This window comes from Grus americana, chromosome 4 (genome assembly GCF_028858705.1).
Source record: "Grus americana isolate bGruAme1 chromosome 4, bGruAme1.mat, whole genome shotgun sequence".
Lineage (NCBI taxonomy): Eukaryota > Metazoa > Chordata > Aves > Gruiformes > Gruidae > Grus > Grus americana.
The window spans coordinates 75,824,643-75,849,218 of NC_072855.1; the positions used below are offsets into that span (position 1 = coordinate 75,824,643).

A 24,576-nucleotide genomic window follows, 5' to 3' on the forward strand; every position below is an offset into this window, starting at 1 on the left:
AGACTGACAATGAGAATCAGAGACAATTTGCATTTTTCTCCACAGGAATTCCTCTCTGCTTCTCCTCTCTCTGCCAAATAACCAGACTTATCGCTGCTCCACTTTTTAATAAGCTAACAGGAGATAAATAACTTAAAATTTTCAAATCCCATAAAGTCATAATTTTTATTTAGGTCTAAAACTAAGACAAATTAATGCATTCAGTCACAAAAATGTATTATGGGTAACTAACCAAATACACATGATTACACAGTCAAACAGAAGGGCTAAGAAGGCTCTTTTAAAAATACAGTTCATTTAGAAAGAAAAACACATTGTGTGTTACATGGATGAGGATCTCTACTCATTTTGAAGACATATGAAATAAACAAAGGGTTACTGATTAGCAACAGCAACTCTGGTCAGGAAATGTCTTAAAATATTAATAACCATATACACCTAAATGAAGATACAGTATCACATCTGCCCAAGCCATTATAGCGTCACAGAAATACATTTGTATTGGACACTTACAGTTTCCTGGTTGTTGTCTTCCTGTTCCCCATTGATTCCATAATGCGTTGACATTGCTGACCAAGCTCTTGGGAAGTACAACCAAATACAGTTTCAGAAGCTAAAAAGAACAAATAGAGTCTGATTTAGCTTGCAGTAATAGGAATAAACAAAACAAAACAAAATACCTACTGCAAAAAGTGTTTTTCTGTGGAAAGCCTAGCCATGGTCGTCTTTGGTTCTAGGGAAGAACGTCAATATTGAAGTAGCTTAACTTAGTGGAAACATTTGATTCTCATGAGTGCGGCTTCATAAGAGATCTAGAATGTCCTGGCTAATAAATGTCTCAGGTCAAATTAAATAAATCAGAGTGGCAAGCATTGTAATGGTTTAATTTTATAATCTGCATATAAACCTAGAGCACTGCGGTAGACTTACTCTGATTTATTTATGCCTGTATCAACGCCCACTCATTTAGCATCTCACAATTTAATCAAGTTAGGAAAATAAAACCCTGCACGCTACATTAGTTTCCATTATACAGCTTAGGAGTATGTTCCAGCCACAGTTTCTAAATACTACCCTTCTCAAGGTACCTGAACGGATCCTAATACCAGCAACAGCCTTCTCTCAGTTGGTGGGGAATTAGACAGTAGGTGTTTAAAGGCTGGGAAAGAAACTTGCTCAATCTTTTGTGGCGAGAACACTGTAGGGGGGAGAAGCTGCCAGCAAAGGAGGAAGCAAGATCATGGACGTGCCCATGTGTGCGCAGAGCATGGAGCAGGCTGTAGCTTCTATGGTTGATTTCCCAGAGTACAGAACTGTTACAACAAGGTGCTCTCTTCCCCTTGCTGAAAGGTTACATTCAGCACCTGCTGCCGTGGTCTTGCCTCTACCCTGCTGAGCCCATATCCCAAGAGATAATACAGCATTGACTATGTTCACTCAACAGGAGCTTTAACATAATTCACAGAGAAAAATCAAACAGAATTGGACATAACGGAGCAGTGTACAAATGGGAAGAGAAATTCTTAATATTCTTAGAGTGCTAGCCTAGCTCCCAAACACGAAACATGAAAGATGTGAGTAGGTTATAAAATTAACAAGTAAAACCAACAGGGCAGTTAAAGAACACTTTGGGGCATGTTTAAGGCCCAGCAGCTAGGGATTCACGCTAACTGCTATGCAGTTTGTGCCGTTTCCATTTCCGAGCTGCCCCATCAGACAAGACCTGTCCTGAAATATTACCATCTCCCCTCATTTCCCACATTTTACAAACAAGTCAGCAACAACAAAGAATTCCCCTAAATTCCATTCCTGTAGAAGCCACAAGGCTAGAGATTGTGCTGGGAAATGACAGCCACCGAGACAAAACAGCTTCTTAAATAAGTTATGTCAGATCTATTTCAAACATATTCAGAGCTGGCAACCCACCTCTTCCTAGACTCTCTTCCAACCCCACAAACTGGGAATTATTTCTGACTTTATGCTTACTTGACATTTTGGCATCTTGATAGATACATCATGGATTTTTTTTTTTCCTGTTCTTTCTCATATTGTTTATTGACTCATTTTGCCTGAACTTTTACCGCAGCACTTACATTTCCAGAATAATCATACCCTAAGAACCTGTGCAGAAGTCACCTTTTCCTACATCTTCCCAGAGCCTTGGCCTAGAACTGCCAATAGCTCACTCCTCCCTCCTTCCCCACTCAATTTTTTTTGACATCTTATGACGTTTCTTGTTAGTAAAGGGGTTCTTCCTCACGGGCACCCTTGGGAAGCAGTATTCCTGCACACCAGAAATACTAAATAGATAGTCTGAAAATAGTCTGTTAGTGTTTTGCACTATCACCTGCCCATTTTTATGCAGATTTTCTGAGAGAAATGCGGGTAAGGTTCTGCATGTCCTAAATGCCAAGGTAAATTGAAAGATAACGGTAGGGAATACCATGCCTAGAATGCCATATCTTGTAAAGTGCCATTTTAATTTCTCAATCACTTTTCTCAGTCTCATACAATGCAAGGTGGCCAGTTTTCCAAAGCTTGACTAGATATAGCCAGCCAGGACATACTCTGAATATTTTTATTCTTATGTTGCAGTCTATTCAGTTACAGTAAATAAATTCATCACTATCATCATGTAACACTGGTAGCATTTGAAATGTCTTCTGCAGCAGCTCATTGCAAAGACATTTAGGCATTAGCTTTCTTCTGGAGCTTATATCAGAAAGCAGCCTCTGTGAAGTTGTTGTGGATGCGTTCATAACCACCGTACCTTACACGTTCTCCCATGAGAATGAAAAGCTAACAACAGTTCTGAGCACTGTGACAGGGCAGATGGTAGCTTTTTCAGACACAGTTTCACAGATTCTAGAAGGGTCTCTGACTAATCTGAGGCCACCACTATAATGCAGATTATCAGATTTACATTTTATTTTTGCTTTGCCCTTTTTTTTTTTTTTTTAAGATCTGTTTTTCAGGTAATAGGCATCAGATGTTACCCACAAAAATCTCACGAGAACAAAATGCATATAGGTTTTAGGACATTATAAGCAATGAACCATGAAAAGGCCTAGCAGCAGGAGAAGAGGGATTAAGGAAGAAGTTGGCATCGTCCAACTGTAGGATAAATTATCTATGTAGTGCACCTCGACGATTGTGCAGCTAGATAGTTAACGTGCATTAGCATTCACTCTGCTCAAAAAATGCACGCTTTTGGAGATGAGAACATTAACTGCTGGAAAAATGCATGCTTTGGAGGGTGAGGACACTGACTTCCTTTTTATATTTGCTATTCTAATTATACTGTCCTGATTTCAAATTAAAGACACAATGGCTTTTGCTGTTCCATTAAGTAATTCTAGATTTCTGTAAACATTCTTTCCTTTGTTGGTTTTCTCTCTGCACAGATTTTTTTAAAATACATAAAGCAATCAAAATAAATTCTGAAATCAAAACAAAGAGAAAACAAATGGCGCCTCAGATATTCCCTTAAAAAATAGCTCTGTGCATCATCCTCAGGCACTTTTGTCATCTGTTGCTATAATAACCACTTTGATTACACGAACACTCACCAAACTGTGCTTGGCTGACTATAGGACACTTCCCAGCAGCTAAATGAATAGCTCTAAAGTACTGCTCGTTTCCAACTCAGTACCAGATTTTGTCCTATCATATCAACAGCCACGCAGCCAAGAAACTGAGCTTTCTTGCACATAGTCTCCATGGTGTTTATGTGTTTCTTCCCCAAACAGACAGATGCAGATTAAGCAATGCATGTCAATCTCATTATGAGACTGTGAAATGTGCAGAAAGTTTGTTACACACTCATGCAATCATACACATTGTGAACATCCTGTTTATTTGGCCTGTTCTCTGATGATTGGCTGCGGTGTTTCAGCACATTACTGACAGCTGGGAATTGCTCCAATGGAACATGCTTTTCCTATGACAAAGATCCAGAGAGCAGCAGTAACATGTGTCTGCCCATTATTTCAGCCGTACAAAAAAAATAAAATAAAAATAAAAAAAAAAACCCCAACGCAGCACAGTCCCTCCAAATGAATAGCACATTGGTTGTCTGAGCCGTGCTGGAGCACCGCTAGACGGGCCCTCGACGACCTTTGGAGGCCATCTGAGATAATAAATCCTCAGACCCCCAGTTCCGGAATGCTTTGGGCAAGGTCAGGATGGCAAATTTCCCACTTCCACAATATCAGATGTTACGGTAATTCCTTTTAGCTAATGTGTAAGAGCAAAGGAATGTCTTCAAACCTCATCTAGGCCCTGTGGAATCTGTTGAAAATGCATGACAGCTGCGGGCTTTGGCTGGGGTCTGCCTGTGAATATACGAGATTTGGAAACCTTTCAGACAAGGAAAGGAGGGAATGACTGTACATTCAATGTGTACCATTAGTCTCCTGCCCTCCCTTCCCAGCCCCATTTCACACAACATAGCCATATCACAGCTCTACGGTCATGGCTGTCATGCATTCTTTACGACTGAGTGTCGCGGGTAACGTCCAGCACACAAAAATACAGATGTGCATGCGCATACACCTACACACACAAATGACGGGGGGAGGAAAAAAGAAAGATGGATTTCCGTAAGGTCTGAGAACAGGAAATTGAGTAGCTCCCCCATTTTTTTTTTTTTTTTATAAAATTGGTAGGGAGCAAAGAAGTAGGCAACTAAGCACTAGATTGCTGCTTGATGTATCTCGATGCCCAAGGTGGGAAGGAATCTCACATGGATTCTCTTGTTACCTGTTCTCCAGAACGCAGGTGAGAGACCAGACCATGCGAAAGACCGTGTCCCCCTCCCACATCCTCATTTTCAAACAAAAGATCATGGCCTCTTACACACCTATTTTCACATCACTAAGCAAAAAGGTTCAATGCCAGCTAACATATTTATCCTCTTTGCAGTCTTGCGTTTCCAAGGACTTCACAGCCTTGATTTCTCCGAGTTGGTCCTCGGATACAAGATCTGCAACGTGTGTGGGAAACTCCATTTGCAATGTGCATAAATTACTAAGATCGAAGGCAAGGAAGGATCAGAACGATTGTCTTGGAGAGCTACCTTCACTATACATAGGGTTTTCAATCTGTAGTTTACAGCTCAGACTAACGCAAGCTTTTGACTATTCATGAATTACGTCAACAGTGAGAGAGCTCCTAGCACAAGGGGCTTCTTCCAATAACGTCAGTATCCTACACGGCGTTTCATAAACTTCATTATATTGCATACTGCCATGAAGCCGCCTGCATATACGGTATGCCCATCTTTTACACTGAAAATGGCAAGAACCTGCTTTATGTGTAATAATAGCCACTGCAAATTGTTATTACTGCTAGTATAAAATGAAGTGAAAGAACAGATCCAGCAATATCTGGACACAATGCACCTGATGGTGAGAGACTTGGAGCAAGTGCTTCTCCCAGATTCCGAAAGGGGTCTTTTGTTTCCAAAAGCAGCATTGAAAGGACTGGTTAGAGAACTTGAAATCAGACCTCAATATATGTGTGGTACTGTCATACCTGAGATGCCGCAAAGAGAGAAGAGGAATTAGGAAATTAGAAGTACGTTAATTATAAAGATTAAAGACAGCACACTCACAGCTTCTTGCAAGCAGTTGAAAAGCTCAGCAAGTCTAAACTTATCAGCCAAAGACTGGTAACAAGAGATAACGGTCTTTGGTAAAATCAAAATATATTGAAAACTTTTTCCATTTTTGTGAAAGGGAGGAGGGCTGGAGAGGTTATAATTTGTCCTAGATTTTCATGGGAGTAGGAGGCAAAACAATTTCATGGCCATTTTCAAGTAAAGGCAGTTTAAAGGACTGATTTAAGCAGAAAGATATAAGAAAAATAATGTTTTATCTACTTCAGAATGCAGATCCTGAATTAGAGAGCCGTAGCTGCTTTGTTCTAACAAACATCTGTCTACTTACATATAGCTGCACAAGATGCATTTTAAATGAAGAAAAGTGGTATTACCACCCACTGAAAACCAGCATTGTATTCGATATGCAAAACACTACAATCCTCCTATTTAGAGGCTTATAACCAATATCTACAGATTTAATCTGTTCACATTTATGGAAGTCTGGACCTACAAAGGTATAATTATCCTTATTTTTGTACTGATCACTGAGTTAAATGTCACCTCAAATAACTCTGCCTTCTAGCACTATACTGGGTTTGTGCTTAGCATGGGTGGAAGGAGACTCTCTTCTGGATGATTAATACCACTTTCTAACTTACCTCTGTTTTGCTTTTCATCCAAATATGGCTGAAGCTCTTTTTGCACTAAGTTTACATAAATGATTATTACCAGTCATCCTTGCCTCTTTCCTCTAAGCAAACAATCTTTCAGACAAATGAACCGAATCTGTTATTTATTAATCTGCCATTCCTCAGGTGAAGATGCCTGTTCGCCACCGCCCCACACCACCTTGGATAATCCCTGACCACCACACCAAACAGGTTTAACATGTTTTAGTTTTAATGGGGACTCATTGTAAAGGATACTGTAAGACACAGTGCTGGAAAACACAGACGGGTTGCTCTATCCAAGCATACAAAAAATAATACGGTACCATATTCTATTGAACCACAGGCATCACTATAAATTGTGTACTGCTTTACAGTAGGCAAGCCAGACTTCCAGAATTTGTATTCATAGCTATACACTGGAGTTTCTAAAGCTGGGGTCTGTAACCTAAACGTCGGCCCATAGCACTGTGACCAGAGAGCAGAGGGGTCCCTTGGATTGTGCTTCAGACATGACTTAGATTTGCTTTGGCAACACCAGGTGATACCTGAAAGTCAGTGCACAAACCAGCGTCATAGTACAGGTACAGGAGTTAAGAGGAGATTCCTCTGTTTTAGCATTAGGAAAGGGTTTTGTGAAAGATGATGTGCACAGCGCTTGGTTCAAAACACTGAGTATCATTAGTGACGTGAGAGTGAACGGAAATAAAGTGTACCAGGAAAGCAGATACTTGACACATTAGGGTGAGAATTTGCTCAGTCAACGACCCTTCACTGCTCTCTCTTCCCTTCCAAGCACATTTGGTTCAGAAGGAGGACAAAGCCAAGTCATCTGGTCTCTTATCTGTTAGCTTCTACTTCTTCGGATGAGTACCGTCAAGTGACATGATTTCATGTACAAATTGCTTACATATTGATTTTGCCAGCAAATGCTTAGTCAGGGAGCCACAGACACATAGTATTTCTTAGTTTATTCCCAGATACTCCTTTTCTGACTGTGTACAGAAAATGGACCAGATCATCAAGCAGGAAGGTCCTTATCACTCAACCAGATGGAATTCTCTCTGTAAAGAAAGCAAAATGGGTGGCTCTGAACCCGTACAAAAGATATAACAGTCATAGGTCACCAAATAAAAGAATTCCCTTCATTCAGTGATCAACAGGTCTAACACACATCTGCCAAGGGAACATCAGGGATAGAATACATTTTGCAATTGCTATGAAACCACCACACTGATCTGGTTCTCCGAAGCAGCAATACTTCAGAGCTGATGTAATCTTAAAAACCAAAGACTAATTGTTCATTTGTTATGCCTGTGGATATAGAAATCCTCCAATCATTACCACAGGAGAAAGAAACCAAAAGGGATGTGTGCAGAACGGGTACAGCACCACTCATTTGAAGTTCCATTCACTTTTCCCAGTTTTCCTGGGACTACGTATAAGCAGACCAGGTTTTGCCTTACCAAGATGGAGCCCTTTATATACAATCCTTATAAAATATTACAGCAGTCTAAGAAATGAACCAGAACATTACAGTAACACTACTGTAATGGTTGGTGACATTAATGCAGACTATCATACCAGATTGTTTTTAAGAAAAAGAGAATGACAGTACACTAAATCAAGTAAAATTCTCTTTTCACTGTGGAAAACTAGTCACACCTTATTAATAGACAAATTCTCCACAGATAATAATAGTCTGTCTACTGCATTCGACATGGTTTGTAATCCTGACTCTGCTTAATTGAGAGTTTTACCCATGATTTTAGAGAGATTTTACCTACTGCCCCTGCTTTTATGCAAACTTCCTGACCCCTGGTAAAGTGCATGAAGAGCCTAAAGCAAAAGGGAGAGTTCCATTCTGAACTTACTACCAAAGTTCAAAAACAGTCTATTTTGAAAATTACAGCTACTAGAAATCTTCTTTTCAGATGTCTATGAACATGCTAATTTTTTCCTTACTAAATTATCAGCCAATCCCCCGCCACAGGCACAGCTGATTTGCTTCCACATTCAAGGATTTTCACCAGAGCTTGATCAACTCACCAAAGAGAAGTTGCATTAAAAATACATGAAATTCATGAGGATAAACTTTCTTTGTAGAACCTTATAAAATAGCAGGGGATTTCTTGTGTGATCAGTGGCTCTTTCAATTATGTCACTGGGGCAGATTCAGCACTTTAAAACAACAGTAGACATGCAGAGGAAATCCACATATTTAGCTTTATCTCATGGGAATTCACCTAGATTTACACGACTGTCAAGAAAATCAGAATTTTGCCCATTGTTTAGATTATGTCATTTTGCAATGTGATAACAACACTGTTTCAGAACATTGACTCTCAAGAATACATGAAATAACAGATCCCACTACCCTCCACTTCTTCAAACAATGCGGAGCAGAATTCAGCCTGCACACCAGTACATAATAAAGACAATTTAAAAAAAAAACAAACCACCACACCAGAAAACAGCTATTGATTTAAAATTATATAAGGCCCATATGGAAATACAGTTTCAACCTTAACACCAGAGAAGTTGTAAAGTGTTTTGACCATGGCAGCCATTCCCCTCTCAATAAGATTATTTTCCAGCAATGGTCTACACAGATTTTAAAGTGAAAGAGGGTATTCAATCTTCAGCTAAAAAAATGCTTATTTAACTTCAGGCAATATCAATGCTCAAGATATTTCTTCTGCCATGATGACTTCCAAGATTTTTTTGGTATTCATCTTCTAGTTTGCATTTAGATAGAAAAAAAATAATATATTAAAATATCTCTTTAATGCATAAGTAGAAAGAATTTGTGGAAGCCTTCCCAAACTTCTAATTGTATAAATAGTCATGATTCCAAACTGCATGTAATAATTAAAGTAGCATGTTCCACTTCAGGAAAACCCATTTTTCATATTGGACGTTACCCTTGGTTACACAGAGTGGAAGAACATTTCTGCTTTCTGTTACATATGCTTTTCATTTGGTATCTAAAAGCGATACTGTCATAAAATATGTTAGCAAAACAGCAAGTCGGTGGAAAAAGTACTTAGAAGACTAACATTTAAATATTTAAGGCTTTCTCCTAGTACAACAGGTACCACTTCTAATCAGTTTATCCCAACATCTACTTGAGAAGACTATCTTGTTCCATCAGGTCCTGGGACCTGCCCACATACCTGAGAGCAGCTCTGAGAGCACCCTGCCAGCGCAGGCCGCCCCATTCCCTTCATTTCTTTCCCCCAACCCACAAACTCCATCCTCTGATTAATCCCTTCATTTCCCTACACTGAGTAGACAAGGCAAAACAAGGGATTTGAAACTGAGTGATGAGTTGACCCCAAAGACAAATCCTCTGCCAGCCTTGCTCAGACACAACGGAGTAAATGTGAGCAGTCTCCCCAAAATCCTAGAGATACTTCATCGAGTGTTTTTCTTCACACTCACTTCTACAGTCTAGCCAGTATCACACAGCATGATTTTTGCCATTAGGCACACTTAATCAAAACAAAGTAGTCAAACATAAGAGTCTTTTTCCTTCCACTTCACCTGACAGACCAAGTACAAGGAAGCTTGGCTGAGTTACTGCCAATGAATTATCTAAATATTTTAAAATACATCCTTCATTTTGTTGTTCCCGACTTACTACCCTGCTGAGTAATCCTTTTTATAAAACCAATACAAAACGCGTACTGTTGCTCTATAGGTCACACATACCAAGATCATCTCTCAGCTTACCTGTGGTATGACATAAAAAGAATAAGACTAGAGAGTGACACCAGGCCAAGAGGCAGATGCTCAGCAGGACCTCCTCACACAGAATCCAGCTTCTCTTGACATGAGGTTTCCAAAGGGACAGATTCTCACGTCCATTCACTTTAACTCAGAAACTTTTGTTTGAGTGAAGACTGAGGTAAATTCTAGTAATGGGGTCTTTTCACTGAATTGGCTTATTCTCAAAACTAGGTGAGATTACCAATAGCTTATATACATTCTTGTCTACGCTGAGCTAGCTGTACACCTGACTCGACAAATATCTTCACACGATCTACTATTTTTTCAGTAGAAGGAGATACATAAAGCAAGTAAAATTTGCATGACATTGTATTGCATGCATTCCTGTTAACAAACACAATATCTGGGGTTGTAAACTATTGGAGGCTCATAAAAGATTATTTAAAAGACGTGGCCTGGAAAACACAAAAATCCACAACAGCAGCAACAGAACATCCACTGCGATCCCAAAATAAACATGGCAGCAAGGTTTGCAAATTGCCTGCAATTTGCAAGAGGCAAACTTCCTTAGGTAAAAGTACTTACTATTCCGCATGGCTTAGGTTTCCAGTAAGTTGCTCTCTTGAGATCTGCTTTTATAATCATTCCTGTCTCAGAAAGAAATATAATATTTCCAACAAATCTGTATCAGCAAAATTACGTTGTCCACAAAGTTTGACTGACTGGCTGGCTGTAATTTGTATATGCGCTGTTTTCAATTGGATTGTGTCTTTTGGGCCTCTTCCATTTGCAGGGGACACAAACGAGAAAAATTTTGATGTATACTAATTGACATTTGTCTGAGCACCACGAAGCAATAATCCACAGGAGCCACAGAAGCTTTAACAAGGCAAAGTCAAGCGATAAACCAAAGTTTTCAGTGGATTAGTGCAAATCCACACCCCACCAAAACTGACTCAGAGCTTTTCATCTTGCCACAGTGATTCTATAAATACAGCGTAAATAATAGTCCCTATTAATCCTCTCTATTATCTAGTCCTACACCCTGCCTCAGGAACCAGGGCCCTGAGCCCAACATGCAAGTCTCTATAAGGCTGGGGTGTATTTCACGGCTATCTTACCAGCTAGTTTGTACTAGTTAGCCTTAAGTTAGGAACCAACCAAGCTCTTTGGGTTCGTTCTCTTGGAACTAAAGAGTTTTGTGGAATATGAAGGAAAAAATCATCCTCCCAGATGAGATTATGAGACATGTAATACATCAGGATCACATCCTGATATTGTAAAAGACTTCAACTGGGCCCAATTAGAAACAGGGGAAAATTAATCTTTTTTTCCTCAGGACTAGCACCTTCCAGTATGCCATACCTGAAGTCCTCTCAGAAAAGCAAACCAGCACACAGTGCTTGAAAAGATTCAAACTACAGCTATCTTAATACTACTATATTCAAGATTATTTCACGTTAGAAGGGCAAGGCTGCTAAGAAGAGATAATATTCTTTACTGTTCCAGATACGATCACTGGAAAAAAGGGGAGCAATGAACAGCAGAAACTTCATCATGCATTTCAGCTATATCTGTAGCTCGGACAGCAGCTCCCCCCTACACATCTCAGCCTGGCCAGAAGCACAGGGACAGTTCATTGTGCTGCACGCTCACAGCCACAGAGGTCTTTTTGACAACGCACTAACTCAGTGGGCAGAATAATTCATTCGTGGTCCTTCTCTCCTGCACCAATTGGGTAAAAATCACAATCTGCTTTTCTATCATGTTTTTACAGAAGGAATCATCGGAAAGGCTGGAAGTATACAAAGATCCAGGTGTTTATTCACTGAACATGGGACTGCAAGTCTGGGCTGGAATTCCCTCTCAAACAAGCTCACAGTAGTCTTTTGATATGCTTTGTTCTTCTGTCTTAATTTAAAAAAAACAACAACAAACCAACAAAACACCACCTTTAGAACAGCATCGCTGTCTGGTCTTCCTTTTTTGGATCTAACCAGGACATTTCAAGAACAGCAAAGTTATGACTAGACAAAATAAATTAACTATGCTGCATTTTGACCTCATACATTTGGAGGTGTTTCATTTTAATGACAGCAAGGCTGTCACTAGACTCTCTTCTCAGAGACTCAGGAAACCTTGTTAAACTGTAAGTTTGGAGGATTGCTAAATAATGCTAAAAGTTAAAGGTGGGAAAGATCCACTAGACTGTTCATTGCTACCAGCATCCATGCTCTGAATGTTGGGGTGTGCTTTCCTTACTTGTAGTGATAAATGGTGCAGAAAGTACAAGTTTTTGTCATTTCTTTGGGCATTTACTCTTCAACAAGAGACAGCCCAGCATTAATCTTTATACAATAGGCCTTTCAAATTTATTGGGGATGAAACCAACATGCCACAACAAAAAAATTCAGAGGTTTCTACATAAATTAACCTATTAAACATAGCAAAAAAAAGTAAACTCTTTACCAGATTTTAAAAATAGATCCTATATCAAGAATAAGAGTCTTCATTCAATTATAGGAAGGTTCAGACACTCTACATAAAGAGTATCAAATCTAAAGCCTTTTCTTACATATGCTCACAATGGTACAGCACTTATTTCACAGCATTATAAGCAAGTAATCTTCTCAGTTACCAGGGATAGAGGGAGTTTGTGGGTTTGGCATGCAGCCGAACAGGATATGAGCTGCAATGCAACAACAGGCAAATAACAGTGGCATTCTCCTCACAAAATCCTTTAGTTCCTGTAGCAAGACCTCATAGCCCCAGAGACTCCCAACACTTTCATATAGGCATTTTGGAGTTAAGAAGATACTTTTGGTTTGATGAGTCTGCAGACAAAAACAAAACGCAAAACATCAAAAAAAAAAAAAAAAAAAAAAACCAAACCAAACCAACCAAACAAAAAGGTAAAAAAGTGTCTCCATGCAGGCTCAGCTCCTGTCACAAATATGTCACCACAGATCCCAAAACACAATCACTGCAGCCAGCACTCAGAAAGGCTGCTCACTCCTGATACCCTAGTTCACAGTTAACTCCGTATTTAATTGTGCATGAAAAACCAACTCCAATGTTTTTACTAGCCAATAATGAAAATACTGATCAAAGAAAAATTAAAATCCATTTAAACCAGCAAAAGAGCTTTAGGAAAAAAAATACAAGGCTGATCTATAACCAAATACTACAGTAAAGAACTGGAGAGTAGGGCTGGCCCCAGGCATGCATACCCTATTATGCTCCCAGCTAAAGAAACTGTAATCTGTTTACATGCACAGACAATAAACTCTGCAGATAGAGTTCAAACCTTGGGCTTTCGACCCCACCATCACAAGGCTTCCAGATCCCAACTAAAGTAGTAACAGGTTTAGATATGAGGAGCAGCCGGCTGTAACCACAGAGGACCAGCCGCTACATTCACAACAGCACACAGCTCTTATCCTAAAATGTTGTCTAAGGCAAATGAACAAACTAATTCTGCCCTCCTCTTATTGAATATTCACTACAACAAGCGTATGCTACAAATAAACTCACCTATCTACTGAAAGAATGACAGGTGATGTCTAAAGGGTTCAACTTTATTTCATATTTGTGTTGTATTACATTTACATTTCACGTCTGCATTGCACAGCAACCTTTCAAGGCAAAAACCATCGAAAGTCAAAGAATTGACACTGCGTGTTAATCAAACCAAGGATGTGCATCAGTGACAACAGGACGCAGTAGTCCTTTACTCAGTGATAGTAGTAGTCCTTTACTCTCCTCCCTTTACGCCCTCAAATTTTAGTAGTATCAAGTCAACAGAAATTCTTGTTTTGAATACAGAGGAAAAAAGCAAGCAAGGACTTGAAAGAAGAACTGAAGGATACAGCTCTCATCAGATCAGTTTCCCTTTCCAAGTGCATTGCACCAGAATCCAACCACCACATCAGCCCATATGCCAGCTTCTTTGTGAAAGACATCATATAAAATTAAACGATTCCACAGAGCTACTGGATTTGGGAACGTAACTTTTCAGAACTCAGATTCTCTTTTCTGTCCAGAAAATTATGTGCAAATGTGATGTGATAGAAAAGCCTGACTTTATACATTCATTTCAGATTCTGTTACATAGCTTTGTGTGAGTAGCCATATGTAAAATGACTTATTATGAATCCAAATCCTTATTTAAAATGGGATTTTTTTAAATGGAAATGGGAAGAGAAAAATCAGGAGTGGTTTTGATTTTATGACTTGTCAATGGCTAGGATGTTATTTTGAAAATATAAAATCTAGAAATTCCTAAAAGCATAAAATCCTACTTCTGCTGATTTGTGCTTGCTTTTAGGATTGTATTAAGATGGTTTTTGTACTCTGTGATGGGGACACTGCTCTATATCTACACTGCAAAAAGTAGGGAAGAAACGTATCCTCCTGCTGCTTCCTACCTAGGTATTCAGGTACCCTTAAGATTTTAAAATAATTTCATATCAAGAGATATGGAGGTCAAGCACTGCATTTTCACTACAGAAGCTGAGAAAGCCAGAAGAGCCTGCTGACTCTCCCTTACACAATGAATATCACCGATACACCTACATCAGCTTCTTAAGCAGAACTGTCCTGCAGGAAACAGTCTGTAAGTTAAATTACACCATTGCAAGTGCTGGGATTACCCTGAAACCAACGCAGCTTAGAACCAAAGCCTTGGCTTTGCACATACTACATGGCAACAGCACTACCAGAATAAGACATCCAAATTTTCTTTGCTTCCTTTTTGTTCTAATAGAAAGGACAGTGGATGAACAACAGAAAAATAACTGAGACGCCATACTACAGAGCTGCTGAAGACCAGGTCATCTGTCCACAGCCAGAGCAGAAGAGGGTCAAAAGATGTGATGTTCAGTCGCTGTTTGGATGCTTGCCTGCGTACCAAATGTGCTTAAAAGGCACTTGAGAAGAATACAGCAATACTCTTGGCCTTTCTGCTTTCTGGCTCAGCCAGAAACAGAAATACAAAGGGAGCCAACAGAAAGCATATACAAGCATTTCAGTAGTTTACAATTGTGTCTAAAGACCAGTTACCAACCCAGAGTGGCTCAAGGTGTGGGCTAGCCATCATATTTACTCCTTGTGATTTGTTTCTCCTCACTGTGGGATGAAGGACTCAGTAAACAGTTTGCGTCACAGGCATCATTGCAAGTGTCCCACTGGAATCAAATCCCTAATTTCATCAAAACCTGCCTGCAGAGACCAGTAGAGAAAATGCAAGAGAAGCAGAGCAGGAGGACAGTTTCTTAGAAGAGTCTCATTTTTGTTTGCTTTTTATTAGAACCCTTTAAGCATTGCCATGGCCTACAACTGCTACGCTGTCCCTTATTCATTTAATTTCCCTTTATTCCCATTGACTGGCAGAAAACATCCTACCTATTTTAACAAAAGTCTTAGGACAGTCAGGTTGATATCCAGAACGAATCGCTTCAAATTGGGGCCACTTCTGGCCATTGCCTGGCAGAAAACAAACGCCTTTCATGATGTGCCCCTTATTAAAATGCTGTGCTTTATTCAGAGAACTGCAGCATTGCTCAGGTTACTAAATTTCACTAGCAGTAAACATCTTAATAAATGTACTGACTTTTTTTTCCATAAACCACACAAAAACCCAAAACATAAAGATCCCAGAGAATGATCTTCAGTGCTTCAATAAAGGTGGGGTTTTCCTTATGAAGGGATGAAGCAGAAACCTCAAGCTTCAAAACAATTGAGCTGCAATATATACACTCAATTTTCAGCTTTGTCTAGCTTGCTTTGACTCCGAGCCACCCCACTGCAAGATCCTTTTGTTTTTTAAACTTTTGGTAATAAAAGAACCATCCATCAGCTGCCAGGACAACTAGCAGGAAGCAAGTTTCTAATCCCCACTCATGTATTGCAGGCATTTTCTGGAACACCTGCACTGACAGTGTCAGAAAAAAACACTGGGCAAAGGCACGAACCTTTGAGGGGGCACAGACCGAACCACGTAAATAGCAGCAGTGGCAAAGCCACAGGAATTTATGTTTGTGTGCGCACACATGTGTGTATGTGTATTTGAGGACTCTAGACAAATTTGTTCAGGGATCAATATGGTTTTGTGGATACAGCCTTTTCGCCATGCTACCCTGCTGTTTTCCTGGCTTTTGGTAACAGATGATAATTGGATACACTACCCTAGAGTAGGAAGCACATAATATGAGAAAGCTGCTGTTAATTCAACACACAGGTCTTTCCCTGAGCTGGGGGACCAATGGTTATGAGCCTCATTACAGATGACCGGGGGTTGCAATTTGGCACCAGCTTCGGAGATTTTATCATCTGACACTAGGCTTCATAGGAACAAAACAAAACCTTCTGAATGCTTACGTGAAATACAGACTTAGCAAAAGATTCATTTGTATAAGAAGAGACAACTTTTGCCTATAGGCAAGGATGTGAGAGGACCAGGTTTGATTCAGCTCAAATCAAAGCCAAAGTTTCCATCAATATCACTTTTGGAAAAAGAAGACACTTGAATGTCTCTCTTCCCCATACTACAGGCCAGCTACGAACATCCCTCAACATACCCACAAATCTGCTTAAGTGGTTTCAAATTGTAGGAAAAAGAAAAATCAATAGGTAAATTCCCCATAAAACAACCTGAATGAGAAAACATTAAATAAGATCTTCTACGTATTAGAAAAGGAGTCCCAAAACTGGTCCCCCTCGCACACATATCGTTTCCTTTTTCATCCAGGCAGTGAGGCAAAATTCAAGATGCAATGGGCTGTTTCTAGGAGGAGGGAGAAACAGCAGTGGAGCCCAGTATCTTTTAGGCAATCCTGCTTAATTACAACAAATGAACAACAGCCCTGCTTTCTTGCAGAAACACAATGTCAGGTTTTTTTAGATGTTTTTCTTTCACGTCTTAATGACCGGGGACATTATTCCTTCCCTTGGGGATGCTCCCATCAAACAGTGATGCTGTTAGATTAAGATTCTTTGTCTCTTTCAAGAAAGGTTACTGTATAGACGCAAAGTTAATTTTGCCTGTAAAATAACTGGAAAGTCTTCAATACACAGCAATCACCTGGGATTTCTCATGTCCAGGATATAGCAAACCTTCTGGAGGGAATCATCTGACTGTCATATTAGGATCATGTAGGCTGATAGCCTGTCTCTGACTGTAATCGTTATTTGTGGTACAATCTACCTCCCACAAAGGTCAGTTTACACCTCGGCTTCTACGGGAAATAGGTAAAACAAAAATCAAGAGGAATATGAAAATACATACAACAACATACCATGAGAAAAAAAAATATTACCCAACTGCAGGAAAACTAGAAAATGGACCATTTTTATTCTTCAGTTATAATATAAATACTGCAAATACACTATATAAATCTAGGCACGGTGTTGGGCTTAATTACAGAAGTTGAGTCTTCTGCAGAAATGGGCATTTCCTGTCTCCCTAATTACATGCCTAATTTTCAGTACCTTCAGAATTGCTGTTCCCGATAGGAGTATGAGTGTGAGTTGAGCTGACATACTCTATCACTCTGATCAGAGCTTCTGGTTATGGTTTAGCACTTTGGAAAGTGAAGACACAGCCAAACACCACCAGAGAAAGTGAAAATAAGTGAGCAAAAGTTGTAACAAATAAGGAAACTAGGGACTAAGATTAAAGGTAAGTACTTGCTTTTCATCATCGGCAGCGTGACACCATATTCCAACACATGAGAAGCCACCACAGTACCAATTGATCTCCTCTCTGATGTTGAGAAACACAGCTGTTCTGCATCACCAACTTTCCAAAAAAGATGACTCTGTCACAACATTTTTTCACATGCCAGAGGTTTTTTGTTTATTTGTATTTTAATAGCAAGAGTGCTTTTTCCTGGACTATTCTTCTCTGTAATTGGAAAAACTTTTAACCGAGTACATTTTGTGTTTGTGCGAATATGCGCTGTCACTTAGGAGTCCATACTATAAGCTACCTTGACATCCTAGACAGTCCAGGTCTTTATTTTGGGTCCATCAGAGGGCTGCAGCATGTTAGCCAACTCTGCTTCATGCAGCATTCCCGGCACAAGGATAACCAAGCCATGTGCTGCACCAAGCACAAGGGTACACAGCTCCTAATAAAAAATTCCACGACGCAACTCAGAAAGGTTAAATGTCACAACACTAAATCAGACAATGGCTTGTAGCTTTCAAGGATCCAGCCACCCCAAGCTGCTCTCAGAGCAAAGAGAAATAGGGCTTCCAGTACGAAACGCAATTGGACTTTGGAAGAAGCACGTGATCTCGGTTTGCATAAAAACTGGAGAGAAACTATGGTTCTGCTGAAGACAATTTGACTTTTCCAGTTGATGTTATTGGAGCTGAAGTCCCACTCTAAAAAAATTCCCTTAATGGACAGTCCTGCTAGAAAATATTACTAGAACCTTTCTTTTCTCAGCCACAGGAAAAAGAAAAAAAAAAAAAAAGAAAAAAGAAAACACCACCAAACAAACATAACTACAAGACTTGCAGCAGATGCAACAAAGGAAATCACAGACATCATTTCTCACACTGCAGTAAATTGAACTTCTGCTTTGAGATTACGGGGCGGGGGGGCTATACAAAGTGTTTCAGAGTTAGATTCCCAAAGTCATTTTCTTACATGTTACAGGAATATAAACTCAGCAAAGTTAGACATGTATTTACCACTTCAGCCATTAAATAGATGACGTGCTTTTTCTAGGATCTACTTATCATGAATTAAGGTGCATAATCTCCTATGTTTGGAAAGAGAGAGAGAGCACATACAGAAATTGTTTTTGACAATTACTTATTGCCTACATTAGGACAATAACTGGACTGTGTCATTACTCAGAAGAGATGAACAGATTAAAAGGAGGATGACTGTACCATTAAAAACGGATGAATTATAATTCATTAGCTATTTTGGCACTGTAACCCCATGTGTTGCATGCTGTATCTTGCATCCTCTATGTTGTAATTTACATCCTCAATTTCAGTATCATTATGGTGAGAGTCAAGGGATGCCACTGTATGTTGCTTTACATCTTTTATTGAGCTGGCAAGCACTGTTCAATCTTTCAAGAAGTGCTAATATTTTTACATTTAAGTTGCTGTTTTTCTTGCAGGAGCTGTCACAAGTTAACAAGGTGGTTTATTCTCTGCTTTAGTACCTCTAACTAGAATTAGTTCTTGAAATGAAGTCATTCCATTGGCATTGCTGTTCTAGCAGTCTAGGAAAGAAAACAAGGATGAGAGAGAATGTCTTGTATGTTCTTTGACCATCCCTGTCACACAACTGGTGTCTTAAGTAAACTAAGAACATACCCAGACTCCACATCACTGATTTCTCATCCAGTGGGAAACCAGCTTGCATGTCCGGGAACATCTGCTACTACTCAGCCTCGGGATGATAAAACTAACGTAAGAGACTATCTTATACTGTCAACAATTCTATTTTTCTTTCATTGTTCAGGTACTGGCCATTGCTAAATAATTACGATAGGATTTTCACAGAGCTAACCCCTTTGCTGCATATATAGATTGCAGCAAATCCTTCCCTCTATAACTCCGATTCCTTGAATATAAATGCGTTTTATTCGCATTAAGGTGTAAGACAAAAATCATCCATCCCTGGCTGCTGCTTCCACAGTTACACTGAGGCTGGATCTTGGGAACTGGAATGTTGCTTTGGAGAGTTACAAACTGCACGGGCACTTTCAGCATTTCCATGTGTGTTACTTAATACTTTCACACTGCATTAGAGACCAGCAGAAAAACACTGTGTTCAGGACCTGGTACAGCTGAGTTTAAAAAAAAAATCAAATCTGGTTTGAACTAAATACTTTCATAAATAGGATATAATCCTTCTTTGCAATGGCTGCAGGATTGAGTTCACCATTTCAATGCTACAAGAACAGTATTTGCAATACAGTGAATCTTGCATCTAGACTTTTGCTATTACATGTATTATTATTCTACTTCAAATGTGAAGCTCCAGTGAGAGAGGAGCGATCTACCCCATTTCAATCTAGGCTCTCGAATTGCATCTACATTACCTTTGTTATGTATATCAAAGGTATAGAGTATAATGCATACAAGAAAAATGCACTCCAGAAACATACATAATGCACTCCTACCATTAACAGGTGTTCAGTCCTTGGATCCAGATAAAAATATAGTATAGCACAGGCATCAGGTCCTCAGTATCAACCTTTTCTCTTTCCTTGTCCACCACTACTGCGATGACTACTTGCTAATATAGAGACAGCCTCTGTCTACAAACTACAGAGAGTAATCTCCTATATGCAGCGTATCTGAATTGCCCTCACAAACATCGGCACCGTAGGCACGTGTTTTCCCCATCAAGTAGGCCATGTGAATGGCCCCATCACGTTTGATTAAACAAGACATAAAAGTGTACAGATTTTGTAGCTAATGGTGAATGCCACAAGTAAAATAGAGAGCATCCTGTGTCGTACCCTCTTGTTGAACATCATCTGAGTGCGTTATCTAAAAAGGGAAAAAAAAAAATTATTTGGTTTATGGACATCACTTTAGCCAGACAGCCAAAGTCATGGCATAATCGTGAACCTGCATTTCCATTTCCCCTCAAAGAAAATACATTTCCTTGCTTGTATTTCCACAGCTGCCCTTTCTACCTGGGTGCTCTACCTTCATTTCCTGCTTAATGTATCATTTAGGAGCTCCAAGTGCTTAAGAACACTTCATTGAACCTCTCAGCATCTTTTTGCTGTGTTGTACCCCTACTTGTGCTGAAGTATAAATCCAGATAGTACATGTAAAACAGTTGCCTGGCACCTTGTTGAAAGTCATCCTCCCACTGTGAGTCCTGCTCTACAATAAAAGGAATTTGCAACAATAGGATACTCTGCTCCAGATCTTTTCAACATGTGACAGTGCAGGGACAGTCAGAAAGCAATCAGAAATAGATTCTGCATTATTTTCCATCCTTTTTTGTCTCCACTTGTGAAGATTTTTAAGATACTTGTAGCAACTTACAAAACAAGAGATTGCTTTTGCTTCTATTTAGCTCCCAGCGAACGATGACAAGCGAGGAGCGCTCTGCATCTCAGCACCACGCAGCACCAGAGCCTGCCCTGCCGCTGGCTTCCCCTTCCCTGCTGCTCTCAGCTGTTTTCATTCGTAGCCTCCAGTCTCTGGTTTCAGCTTCCATGGCATGCTTTATTTTTTAACAGAGCAGTAATTGTATGTGTTAAGCATTAGAAGCACCAGCCCACTGACAACGTAAAACAAATCTGAGAGCCAAAATGGCTACAAGGAGACAAAGCCAAATGCAGCAGCGTGATTAGGCCATCCCAGGTTTGTTCCAGAAAGAGGTAATGGAGAGGTTTCCAGTGACATGGTTTTTCTATCAGAAATTTGCCAAAACTTTCTGGAAATTATTTCAACAAAGAACTTTAATTGAGATGGAATAAAAGAGATGCCTAGCACATAGTTACTTCCACAGCACAGAGTGTTTCAGCAGGAAAGAGAGGAAATCTAGGAAACCCTCAGCACGGTATTTAGTGCATGCTCCTGAGATGGTAAAGATAGCGTGTCATCTCCACATTCTCTATTAGGAAAAGAATCACTTCCAAGCCAGATTCTCCCTCAGTATAGTGCCCTAACCAGAGGGTCTGACTACTCAGGAAAGTCTTGTCCTTCGGCCAGAACAAACAACAAACAGTTTTTAAATAAATCTCAGTTTCACTCTGATGTGGATATCTTCATGATAAAAAGAAAATTAAAATCTGTTTGGCTAGATCACCGCTTCTGTGACTTGCCTCTTTTACCGAAAGCTGCAAGTTTCACTGAATAATAGTAACGCAAATGCTTCAGGCCCAATTTGACTCTTCATGAAGCGTGAATGGCCAGATGACATCAGCATGTAAGTGAGCTTTATCTCATCGCAGTCTGTTTTATCCTTCCGGCCCTATGAGGTAGCAGTGATCTATGCAACTCTCATGCAGCAAGGAGTCTGCCAGTTGTGTAGACAGTGAGAAATTCCAGCTGGTATATCCTGTGGTTGTCTGTCTTCTCCATTGTCTGCGTTAAATCCTTCCACTGAACGCCAGTTCTGATGTCAGTTTAATGCACTGATCTTAAAAACAAAAAATTAATCAAGCTCCAAATCTCTGAAAGACTAAACATTAGGAAAGACTCCTCTGGACTTCGGAGAACTTAAAGCCCAAGCAAGGACTAAGAGAGCTGAGAAGAACTCAGCTTGTGTTAAGACTCACAGGAGATCTATCTAGCCTTAGAAAAGCTGTCACGAAGAATTATTAAGATTAAGCCAGTATGGTCATCTTACAAAATAACCTAAAATTCATTCAGGATCACTAAATATAAAAGTACAAAATCCATTCCAGGATGTATTACTAGATCTTTGTACCAGTCATAGTTTTTCCTAGATGTCACTATTGGTAATTACTAGAAACAGCATACTGGCCTACAGAGACCCGAGGGCTGAACTATTCTGGCAATTATTCTGTTAAGTCCTTTTTAAAACATCAATGTCCTCAATAGACGGACACACGTGTTATTCTACTAAATCAATTCCAAGCAAGTGATCACTAATAGCCATAGCTAAAATAAAAATATTTGGATATTTTAGCCCTGAAATTACAGATATGTTAGAGATTGCGATAATTCAATAAATTCTTTGTCATTGCCATTGAATTTACTTGAGATTCTAATTCAGGTATCATAGGCATGTATTGCAATATAAAATTAATGGAATATATAATAGAACATGTTATAGAAGACAAGTGTCAAGTGAAAATCTTTCATCTTAAATGCTTTCCACAGTTTTTCTTCTTTTAAGCTTTTTCTGAGATTTCTTATGCTACCTACAAATCCTATCTACAAATTCCTAATCCTACATCTTTCTGCTTTCTGTTTGACACTTCCTCCTTGTTACAGAAAACATTAAGCACATAGATTTTAGTCATCTCAGCCACTGGGCTGATCCTTGAATCACTGCTGCAATCACCAAAAAAAACCCACCAAAAAAACCCCAAACCAAACAAGCAAAAACACCCAAACAACACAAAACCCCAACACGGAGATTCTTTACTCAATAACTCTGTTGTAAAATTTAATGAGTCAATGGAATGACACCAGTACACGCTAGTATCAAATCAAATGCAAAATAAAAATTTTCTCATTAACTTGAAGCAGTATTATCACCTACGTAATCAGAGAGTTGTGCAGGATCATTTTGAACACATGTGCATGAGGTAAATTCACACTGGTTACTAACATACATTGAATATATGACATAAAGACCTCACTACCATAGTGTCTCATGGTATTAGCACACATAACTATATTACAAGAATAGAAGTATTTTATTTATACATATTTATATGTGTGCATATGTATATATAGCTGTATTTTTTTAGTTCAGGAAGAACTGCAGAATGAAATTAACTATTTCAGATCTACAAAACTATTTTTTTTTAATTTTTTTTAATGAGCCAATGAAAAGATTAATGTTTCAGCTTGGGACCAAAAAAAAAAAAAAATCAATCAGTTCTCTGCTTTTTTCCTACAAGCAAGCCTGGAATAAGGAGTGTTGTCTCAAATAAATTCAGTGAAAACGAACAAACAAAAACCAACCAGTATTCTTCAAAGATAAGTGATTGATGGATTGATTACTGACCAGTCAATATGCAGCAAGCTCTGTGTGACATTTGAAAAAGTATTTCAAAATTTCATTTTAACACATACTCCACTAGTAATGAAAAATGTGCTGTCACTGATAAGTGGCCTTACCAGAAGAGTTTGTGGTGAGAAGGCTTTGAAAGAAGGAAATGGAAAGGGTATGGCCTTTCATTACATTAGGTAAATCTATTTGACCACAGAGAGGTTGAGACTCGGCTGCTGAGGTTACAAGCTAAACAGGCCATCAACTTAATTAATGTATGACTTTTCACCCAACGATCAATGTAATTCCTTTACAAGGTTAACCCTCTGCCACCAGAGCTGAATTTGGCAGATAGCCCGCCAGCAGCACGGCACCGCTCGTGAGCGTCTCCTAAACCACCTTGGGGGAGCAGCCAGTTCTCAGGCTGCTGGCAGCCAGCTGCAGCCAGCTGCACGCCGGGAAAAGGCAGCCCTGAACCCGGCTGCGAGCAACGTGCCAGATGCCTCCCTTCTCTGAAAAACGTGGTGGAAACAACTGCCACTCTGCTGTCTCAAAACCCTTCCTCCCCTACCATGAGAGGAAAAAGGTGGCCAAATCCGGGTGATTAGCAAAATGATGTTTCCCACAGACTTCCAGTAAGCACATCCTGTACAGTGACAAGTACGTTATCCTATTCTTCAATTCTGCCTTAAAATCCCATTCTTCTGCCTGACAGCTCCTGTCTTGCGTACAAGCCCAGTATTTTGCATTCCTGGTTGTGATGTTGTCACAGGGCTCTTGAAGCTGGAAACTGTTACTCATGCAAAAGTTTTGTCCTGAAACTTGAAACCAGGTGAAACTTCCCCATTGCCTCCTTCCCTCAGCCCAAGAGCTCTCGCCAGCTTTGC

At 39.6% G+C, this 24,576-nt stretch overlaps 1 long non-coding RNA gene across 3 annotated transcripts in view; it reads right to left on the reverse strand.

The window, feature by feature from the left end:
* The window catches only part of LOC129206102 (uncharacterized), a 219,332-nt gene that overhangs the window by 96,643 nt on the left and 98,113 nt on the right, over nt 1-24,576 (reverse strand). For all 3 annotated transcript variants that reach the window (XR_008576986.1, XR_008576985.1, XR_008576984.1), the window contains exon 3: nt 514-613. This is a non-coding gene — a long non-coding RNA (uncharacterized LOC129206102). The remainder of the gene's footprint in view (nt 1-513; nt 614-24,576) is intronic.